This window comes from Oncorhynchus mykiss, chromosome 3 (assembly GCF_013265735.2).
Source record: "Oncorhynchus mykiss isolate Arlee chromosome 3, USDA_OmykA_1.1, whole genome shotgun sequence".
Classification (NCBI taxonomy): Eukaryota; Metazoa; Chordata; class Actinopteri; order Salmoniformes; family Salmonidae; genus Oncorhynchus; species Oncorhynchus mykiss.
In genome coordinates this window covers 22,003,728-22,012,762 of record NC_048567.1, presented here as the reverse complement: position 1 = coordinate 22,012,762, position 9,035 = coordinate 22,003,728, and the positions used below count along the sequence as shown (strand labels likewise).

At 44.3% G+C, this 9,035-nt stretch overlaps 1 long non-coding RNA gene across 1 annotated transcript; it reads right to left on the bottom strand.

The window, feature by feature from the left end:
• Positions 1–304: 304 nt before the first annotated feature.
• Positions 305–1,833, bottom strand: LOC118944503. The gene is made up of 3 exons (XR_005039841.1): positions 1,082–1,833; positions 791–855; positions 305–620 (listed from the first exon to the last, which is right to left on the bottom strand). It is a non-coding gene; the product is annotated as an uncharacterized LOC118944503 (long non-coding RNA).
• Positions 1,834–9,035: the final 7,202 nt, after the last annotated feature.

Sequence of the window (9,035 nt, the reverse complement as noted above, 5' to 3'; positions counted from 1 at the left end):
GCGCTTTTTTAAAATCATCCCCCGTTTGGCGAAGTAGGGTATGATTAGATGATAAATGAACAGGCACCGCATTGATTATATACGACGCAGGACAAGCTAGTTAAACTAGTAATATCATCAACCATGTGTAGTGAACTAGTGATTATGCGAAGATTGATTGTTTTTTACAAGATAAGTTTAATGCTAGCTAGCAACTTACCTTGGCTCCTTGCTGCACTCGCAGAACAGGTGGTCAGCCTGCCATGAAGTCTCCTCGTGGAGTGCAATGTAATCGGCCATAATCAGCATCCAAAAATGCCGATTACCGATTGTTATGAAACCTTGAAATCGGCCATGCCGATTAATCGGTCTACCTCTAATTTGGATATTTGCATAATTAAATATAAAATGACAGTAAATCAAATATAAAAAGACAATAAATAACATAAAAAATATTGGAAAGCTACAACAGCTCGACTGAACATTTATTCCACTTTTTATGGAAAGTTTTCCAGGTGATACCGTCGCCTGGAACTCAAGCCTAACCTAGTCCTGACAGGCAGCGCAGACATAATCCTCCATGATAGGATGGTTTTCATACAGGTCTGGTGGAACCATCGTGGGCAGCGGTCACAACCAATCTGAAATTTATGATGAAAAATGTTAATATATTTAAAACATTAAATACATTTTCTTGAATTACAATCATTTCATTATCAGAGAAAGTGGATGATACTACCTCCAGAAATATTACTGCTTATACAAATTCGTACTCCTAAAAATGTGCCTTTAGAAGTGAACAAGCAATTACCCAGATAGTGTCTTCCTCATTATTGTCCACCTCCCCACAGAAGTGGCACAGTTGGCTCAGGTCATCTAGCAAAACATAATGTCAAGTAGTTTATACATCTTTACTTGTATTTTTCTGAGCAAACAGGGAGCAGGGAACAAGGGAATAGTATAGGTTTCTTGTAACATAATTATTTAAATAAATGTGTTTTAGTGGCCATCTAGTCAGAAGTTGGATCAAAGATAACCTTGAAAAATCCATATAAATGTTTTTTTTTATCTACAATTATATTAAATTAGAAATTTAACTTACCAGTGTTTTGGAGGAGAGTGACTGCTATTTCTTCTCTCATGATGTTAAAATCTTTGTCCGTATTTGAAAAGACAATCGACTCCTCTTTCAGAACAAATTCAGCAAACTGGGGAAAAAAGTTTGATGGGCATTTCAGTTTTCCCCAACAAAATTATGTTACACCTAAGATTATAATTTGGAAGGATACAATGACACAGCTATAATATAATTTGACAGCTCTGTTTTGCCTTTTAGTCAGTATACTTTCAGTAGGTTAATTGTACATTACTTATACTCTCATACTTACTTTCAAGGCAAAGACCCCACAAGAAGTAACATCTTGTTGGCATGGGTGAGAAAGAGTACCACACGCCCATCAGGAGATATTACACCCCTTCTCTCTCAGGAATGATCTGAACATTATATGTTAATAAAAGTACAGCATTTTGAAACACTTTATTGATTACAATATAGAGATTAATAACATAGGGGAATCTGAGAATGCAGGGATTCCAGCAGGGTGTGAGTTGAAGTAGTCAAATCTGGAGCTGATAAGGGCTGGAATGTAAATGACATGTGATCATCTAACATCTGTGAATGGGCAGGCATTCCCTCGGATGAAGAGCATCTCCGTCTTGCTGATTATGTGCTGTCATCCAGGTGGAAATGTCACCTGCATATCTGATGTGGGGAAAAACATAAGAGATAAGTTGAGTGTCCTGTGAATATGTTTATGTATATGTACTGTACATGTGTGTGTATGTGTATATATATTTATTATTTTAATTTCTATTATTATTGTCATTATTGTGTTTTGTGGTTGAAAAGGGGGGGGGGGGCTGATGGGGATGGTGGAGGTGGAGGTGCTGGGGGTGGCCTATTGAGGGCGAAGGGACCTATTGGGCAGGGGATTCTTCATGGAGGCACATTCAGTCAGTTTTGTTTATTATATTATTATACATTTATAAAAAAATATCAGATTTTTTTCTATTATAATAGTTTACTGTGATTATGGATTTGCACTCATGTTGACTTGATTTGAACATTATTTTTTGCCCAGAGTACACATTTTAGATGTATTGTTATTATTATTTTATTATTACTACTGTAACTACATTCTTAAAAACTAAAACAGAAAAAAAGTGTAATTTATTTTAGGAAAAGTCATAAGAAGGAAATGCACGATGGGATGGTGGAATGAGGGATGGGTAGAGGGAACAGTAGAGGGCTCTGAAAACTATTATTGCTGAAATAACCACTTCCTTTTGTGACTAGAGTCTAATACTTCCCGTGGCACATATCAGAGGGCATGATAGGTCACCAAAAATTATTCTGAAGTGTGCCAGTCCTTGCAGTTCCAAGATAGAAAGGGGGGGAGGATTTCTACCCCCCCCCCCTCTAATTTCCTTAATTTTGTGGCTAGAGTCAAACACTTTCTATAGAACAAACTTCACACTAGGATAGGCAACTGAAATGAATAATTAATGTATGTGTGTTATATTAAACATAGAGGAGGGAGTAAAATGTAGGCAAGCAATAAACATTTCTACTAGACAACACTACTAGTCGAATACGACATGGGAGAGATGACAAATGTTGGCAAAGAGGTATATTTATAGACTAATACACTTGAAATAAATAGCCAAACTGAAACATTAGACACTAGACATTACTAGTGCCTCCCCCGTGATCAAAATGACATAAAAAATCAAATGAAACGCAGTCTAACGTGATCAGAAATCTCAACTAGCAAACAAGTCGCAGCAATGAAGAATTGAGTGTGTGCGCGTTCACGCGAGGGGAGGGGCAAATTCAGTCAGGGGGGAGCTTTTCGGCACAACAGGGGCACAGTGTGACAACACCTGGTATGTGGTGAGTTTAATTCCTGCACGAGCCACATACAACACTGAATAGTGTTAGCGATCACTTTGGATAAAAGAAAGCATCTACTAAATCAGTGGCCATATTATTATAGGTGTCTGGCATTTTGTAAAGTCAGTCTATTTTCCCATTCATAATTGATTAACTAATACCTCTCTTGTGATCCTCTAATGACCTACATAAACAGGCCAGCAGATGGCAATAAGCACCAGACGAGTGACTCCCTCCAACAGGTTACAGCCTCTGGAAATTCCAAGGGGACAAAGAAGAAGAGAGGAAAGAAAAAGAGGAGTGCTGAGAAGATGGAGGACAAGGAGGGAGAGATGGGAAAATCTACCCAATTCCAGTCTGTCTTGGTTCAACCACAATCAGAGGAATCTAACCCAGCCCAATTCCTATCAGTGCAACCTGACCCACCCTTAGGGAAATCTAATCGAGAGAAACCTACACCAGAGCAACCTATCCCAGAGCAACCCAAACCAGAGACACCCAAACCAGCACAACGTAACCCTGCCCAACCACCTACAGGGCATCAAAACCCAGCCACGCTCCCTTCAGCGCTATCTCCACAACAGTCATCACCAGATCAGCCAGATCAGTCATCTCCACACCAGTCATCATCACCAGATCAGTCATCTCCACTACAGTCACCACCAGATCAACCAGATCAGTCATCTCCACAACAGTCATCACCAGATCAGTCAGATCAGTCATCTCCACAACAGTCATCACCAGAACAGGCAGATCAGTCATCTCCACAACAGTCATCACCAGATCAGTCATCTCCACAACAGTCATCACCAGAACAGGCAGATCAGTCATCTCCACAACAGTCATCTCCACAACAGTCATCACCAGATCAGTCATCTCCACTATAGTCACCACCAGATCAACCAGATCAGTCATCTCCACAACAGTCATCACCTGATCAGTCAGATCAGTCATCTCCACGACAGTCATCACCAGATCAGTCATCTCCACAACAGTCATCACCAGAACAGGCAGATCAGTCATCTCCACAACAGTCATCTCCACAACAGTCATCACCAGATCAGTCATCTCCACACCAGTCATCACCAGATCAGTCATCACCAGATCAGTCATCTCCACAACAGTCATCACCAGATCAGTCAGATCAGTCATCAGAGTCATCTCCAGACAAGGAAAAACCTAAGAAAAAAGGAGATCAAACAAACTCACCCTTCTGACCTGGAACATAGACGGCCTGGACCTGAATGATATCAAGGAACGTCTCTCAAAGCTACTGGACTACCTGATCGAGTGAGTCACATCAACATACAACACATTTTGTCATATAGTCTTTAGGATGAGATGTTTGTGTGTCATTCCCATAACCCACCCTCCCACTGTGTGGAGAGAAGCTGTGACTAATCGGAGGGAGACAGTCGTCACAGTTAATGAGATTTTGGCCCATTGCTTTTGAAGTCTGTCCTAGATTCATCTTCGGCACAATTTTCTAATTCCCTTTTGTCACGGAGTAAATGCTTTTTACCCTCCCTGTTAAAACTGCACATATACATATAAACCTTTATTATCCATCCTCACAGAACAAAATGATATGTTTACAAGTCATTAAACAACATCTTAAGCAGTGAAATAGCGTTGTGTTGATTTCTCATGTTCTTTCTGCCATGAAGGTACCATCCTGACATTGTGCTACTGCAAGAGGGTATTTTACCAATTTCACCAATTCACCAATATTTCACCAATTTACCAGGTTTTACAGTGTGTTATTATGTTAAGATTAAGTCTATGATTTGATATTTGATGAGCAGTCTGACTGAGCGATGGTAGGCAGCAGCAGGCTCGTAAGCATTCATTCAAACAGCACTTTTGTGCGTTTGCCAGCAGCTCTTCGCAATGCTTCAAGCATTGAGCTGTTTATGACTTCAAGCCTATCAACTCCCGGGATTAGGCTGGTGTAACCGATGTGAAATGGCTAGCTAGTTAGCGGGGTGCGCGCTAATAGCGTTTCAATCAGTGACGTCACTCGCTCTGAGACTTGGAGGAGTTGTTCCCCTTGCTCTGCAAGGCTTTTGAGGAGCGATGTGTAACGATGCTTCGAAGGTGGCTGTTGTCGATGTGTTCCTGGTTCGAACCCAGGTATGGGCCGAGGAGCGGGACGGAAGCTATACTGTTACACTGGCAATACTAAAGTGCCTATAAGAACATCCAATAGTCAAAGGTATATGAAATACAAATGGTATTGAGAGAAATAGTCCTATAATTCCTATAATAACTACAACCTAAAACTTCTTACCTGGGAATATTGAAGACTCATGTTAAAAGGAACCACCAGCTTTCATATGTTCTCATGTTCTGAGCAAGGAACTTAAACGTTAGCTTTCTTACATGGCACATATTGCACTTTTACTTTCTTCTCCAACACTTTGTGTTTGCATTATTTAAACCAAATTGAACCTGTTTCATTATTTATTTGAGGCTAAATTGATTTTATTGATGTATTATATTAAAAATAAGTGTTCATTCAGTATTGTTGTAATAGTCATTATCACAAATAAATTGTAAAAATCGCCCGATTAATCGGTATCTGCTTTTTTTTGGTCCTCCAATAATCGGTATCGGTATCGCCGTTGAAAAATCATAATTGATCAAACTCTAATTATAAAGTCTTGTCATTTGAGATCATTTCTAGCTTTTCTTTGGCCAGATGTGGATTATATGACTGTAATTATGTATTTATATGACTGTGTTTATGGTTATCCTTCCTATGCTATGTTGATATGGTCCATCCCAGGTAGTGACAGAAGCTATTTCACTGCCATACTGCTGAGGAAGTCCAGAGTTCAACTTCTGGAGAGTAGCATAGTGAATTACCCTACCACAGAGATGAGGAGAAACCTGCTTATGGCCCAATAAAGAACACTCTCTGTACCTTGCTTTATCTTTTCCTGGCGTCTCTCATTCCATCAAATTTCATTAAGTAATAGAAAATGTGCACAGATATTCAAGTTACACGTGCAGATCTCAAGTTACGATTCTGCCCTTACTCAGTGTCTCTCTGCTCTCTCTGTCACTGACCAGGTTTCTTTCCTTGCCCATCCTCTGTGTGTGATGACGTCCCACATGGAGAGCATGAAGCCCCAATCCCTGGAACTCCAGAACCAGGTGGGGACGGTGTGGAAGACAATGAGGGAGCAGGTCCAGGACCAGAGTGTTATCTTTGGGGGAGACACCAACCTCAAGGACTGGGAGGTAAGACAGGGAGAGAGGCAGCGATGTGTTTGACATGTACATCATGTATGTATGTCTGTATGTCTGCAACATGTCTGTGTGTGTTTTCAGGTGAAGAACCAGGGCGGTTCACCTGGGCCAGCCGGAAGACTGCCGGTACACCTGGGACTGTGTCACCAATGACAAAAATGACCTCCCTTTCCCCGCTCACCTGCGCTTCGACCACATCTTCCTGAGGCAGGCCAGCGAGGGGTCAAAGGTCAGCCCAGATGGCATGACCCTGGTGGGCCTGAAGAGGTTGGATGACTGTCACTGGGGTCTCCTCTGCACCTTCGTCATAAAACCTCTCAGTCAAGCAACACCTGAATGATACAAAGGGAACAGTTAGCTGTCCATGTCATGTCAACCAGGAACAGCATAGAAATCTTAGCCCATCTTTATGTACATTTGGAGATTTCGAGATTTCGACCTAGGATTATGGATTATGGGCGCAGCAATAGTGATTAATGACTTCAATTTCTATGTTTGGCAAATGCTGCTGTTCCAAGGCACACTTTTAATTTATTTATCCAGCCACATATTTGTCTGTGCCAACAGGTTATGTACCCTATTCAAGGGCACATTCATACTGTCTCTGGACTTGGAAGCAGAAACGTTGTTGGCTATCCTCCAGGGTACAGTATCTGGTTATTTTCTATCACTGTTTTAAACATCAAAGCAGCATCAAGCCAATTTCACAATAAACTCATTTTGCTCCAGACAATTATTTGTATTGACCCTCTTTGATATGACTTTCTATGTGATTTTAATTTGCAAGGTGTAAGCAAAATGCAAGATTATGTTATAACACTTTTATTGCATCAGATGGTTGTTTTAAGCAACAGAATAAGGCGTTGTTAGAACACTCATCTGTGTGTTCTACTGAGGATGTGTCACGTCCTGACCATAGAGAGCCTTTATTTTCTATGGCGGAGTAGGTCAGGGCGTGACTGGTGAGTTAGTCTAGTTTATATTTTCTATGTGGGGTTTTGGTATGATTCCCAATTAGAGGCAGCTGACTATCATTGTCTCTAATTGGGGATCATACTTAAGTAGCATTTTTTCCACCTGTGGGTTATGGGATATTGTTTATGATTTGAGTTAGTTCACGTAGCATCTCGTTAGTCACGGTTTGTTGTTTGTTTGTTTATTTGTTTTGTTCTAAGTTTTTCACTTTAATAAATTATGTGGAAACCATATCACGTTGCAGCTTGGTCCGACCATTATTACGACGAACGTGACAGATTATCCCATCACACCAGGACCAAGCAGCGTGCCCAAGAGGAGAGGGTAACATGGACTTGGGAGGAGATTCTGGACGGGAAGGGATTTTGGACTTGGGAGGAAATCCTGGCAGGACAGGATCGCCTTCCTTGGCGGGAGACGCAAGGAGAAAAGGGAGAACAATGACGACGCTGGGGTTCGCGACCACAAGGACATTTTTGGGGGTTGGGGCACACGGGGTGGTCGGCGAAGTTGAGGGGTGAGTCAGAGACCGTCGAGGAGTTATTGGATAAATTGGAGGAGAGTGAAGCGAGAGAGCTGTTGGTTTGGCGTAGTATGCACGGCATTCACCCTGAGGAGCGTGTTAGTCGTCCGATGCCACCTGAGTCAGCTCCCTGTACTCGTCCTGAGAAGTGTGGTAAAGTTCCGGTACAATTGATGCCGGCTATACGCACCAGGTCTCCAGTGCGCCTTCACAGCCCAGTACGTTCTGTGCCAGCTCCACGCACTTGCCGTGCGAAGTGTGTTAAAGTTCCGGGACAATTGATGCTGGCTATACGCACCAGGTCTCCAGTACGTCTCCACAGCCCGGTACGTCCTGTGCCTGCTCCCCGCACTCGCCCTGAAGTGCGCCTTCCCAGTCAGGTACGTCCTGTGCCTGCTCCCCGCACTCGCCCTGAAGTGCATGTCACCAGTCTGGCGCCACCTGTCCCGGCCCCACGCACCAGGCTTCCGGCGACGGTCCCAAGTCCAGAGCTTCCAGCGACGGTCTCCAGTCCAGAGCTTCCAGCGACGGTCCCCAGTCCGGAACCTCCGGCGACGTTTCACAGTCTGGAACCTCCAAAGACGGTCCACGGTCCGGAACCTCCTGAGACGTTCCACGGTCCGGAACCTCCTGAGACGGTCAACGGTCCGGAACCTACTGCGACGGTAAACGGACCGGAACCTCCAGCTCCATGGCAGGAGCTTTCCTCTGCGCCGATGCCCAGTCCGAGGATGGCGTCTAGTCCAGCTCCAAGACAGGAGTCTTCCTCTGCGCTGATGCCCAGTCCGAGCATGGCGTCCAGTCCAGCTCCATGGCCGGAGCCTTCCCCTGCGCTGATGCCCAGTCCGAGCATGACGTCCAGTCCAGCTCCAAGACAGGAGTCTTCCTCTGCGCCGATGCCCAATCCGAGCACGGCGTCCAGTCCAGCTCCATGGCCGGAGCCTTCCCCTGCGCCGATGCCCAGTCCGAGCACGGCGTCCAGTCCAGCTCCATGGCAGGAGCCTTTCTCTGCGCCGATGCCCAATCCGAGCACGGCGTCCAGTCCAGCTCCATGGCCGGAGCCTTCCCCTGCGCCGATGCCCAGTCCGAGCACGGCGTCCAGTCCAGCTCCATGGCAGGAGCCTTTCTCTGCCCCGATGCCCAGTCTAGACACGGCGTCTAGTCCAGCTCCATGGCAGGAGCCTTTCTCTGCCCCGATGCCCAGTCCGAGCACGGCGTCCAGTCCAGCTCCATGGCAGGAGCCTTTCTCTGCCCCGATGCCCAGTCTAGACACGGCGTCTAGTCCCGCTCCATGGCAGGAGTCTTTTTCTGCACCTAGGTCCAGTGTTCAGCCTGGGTCCATGGCTGGAT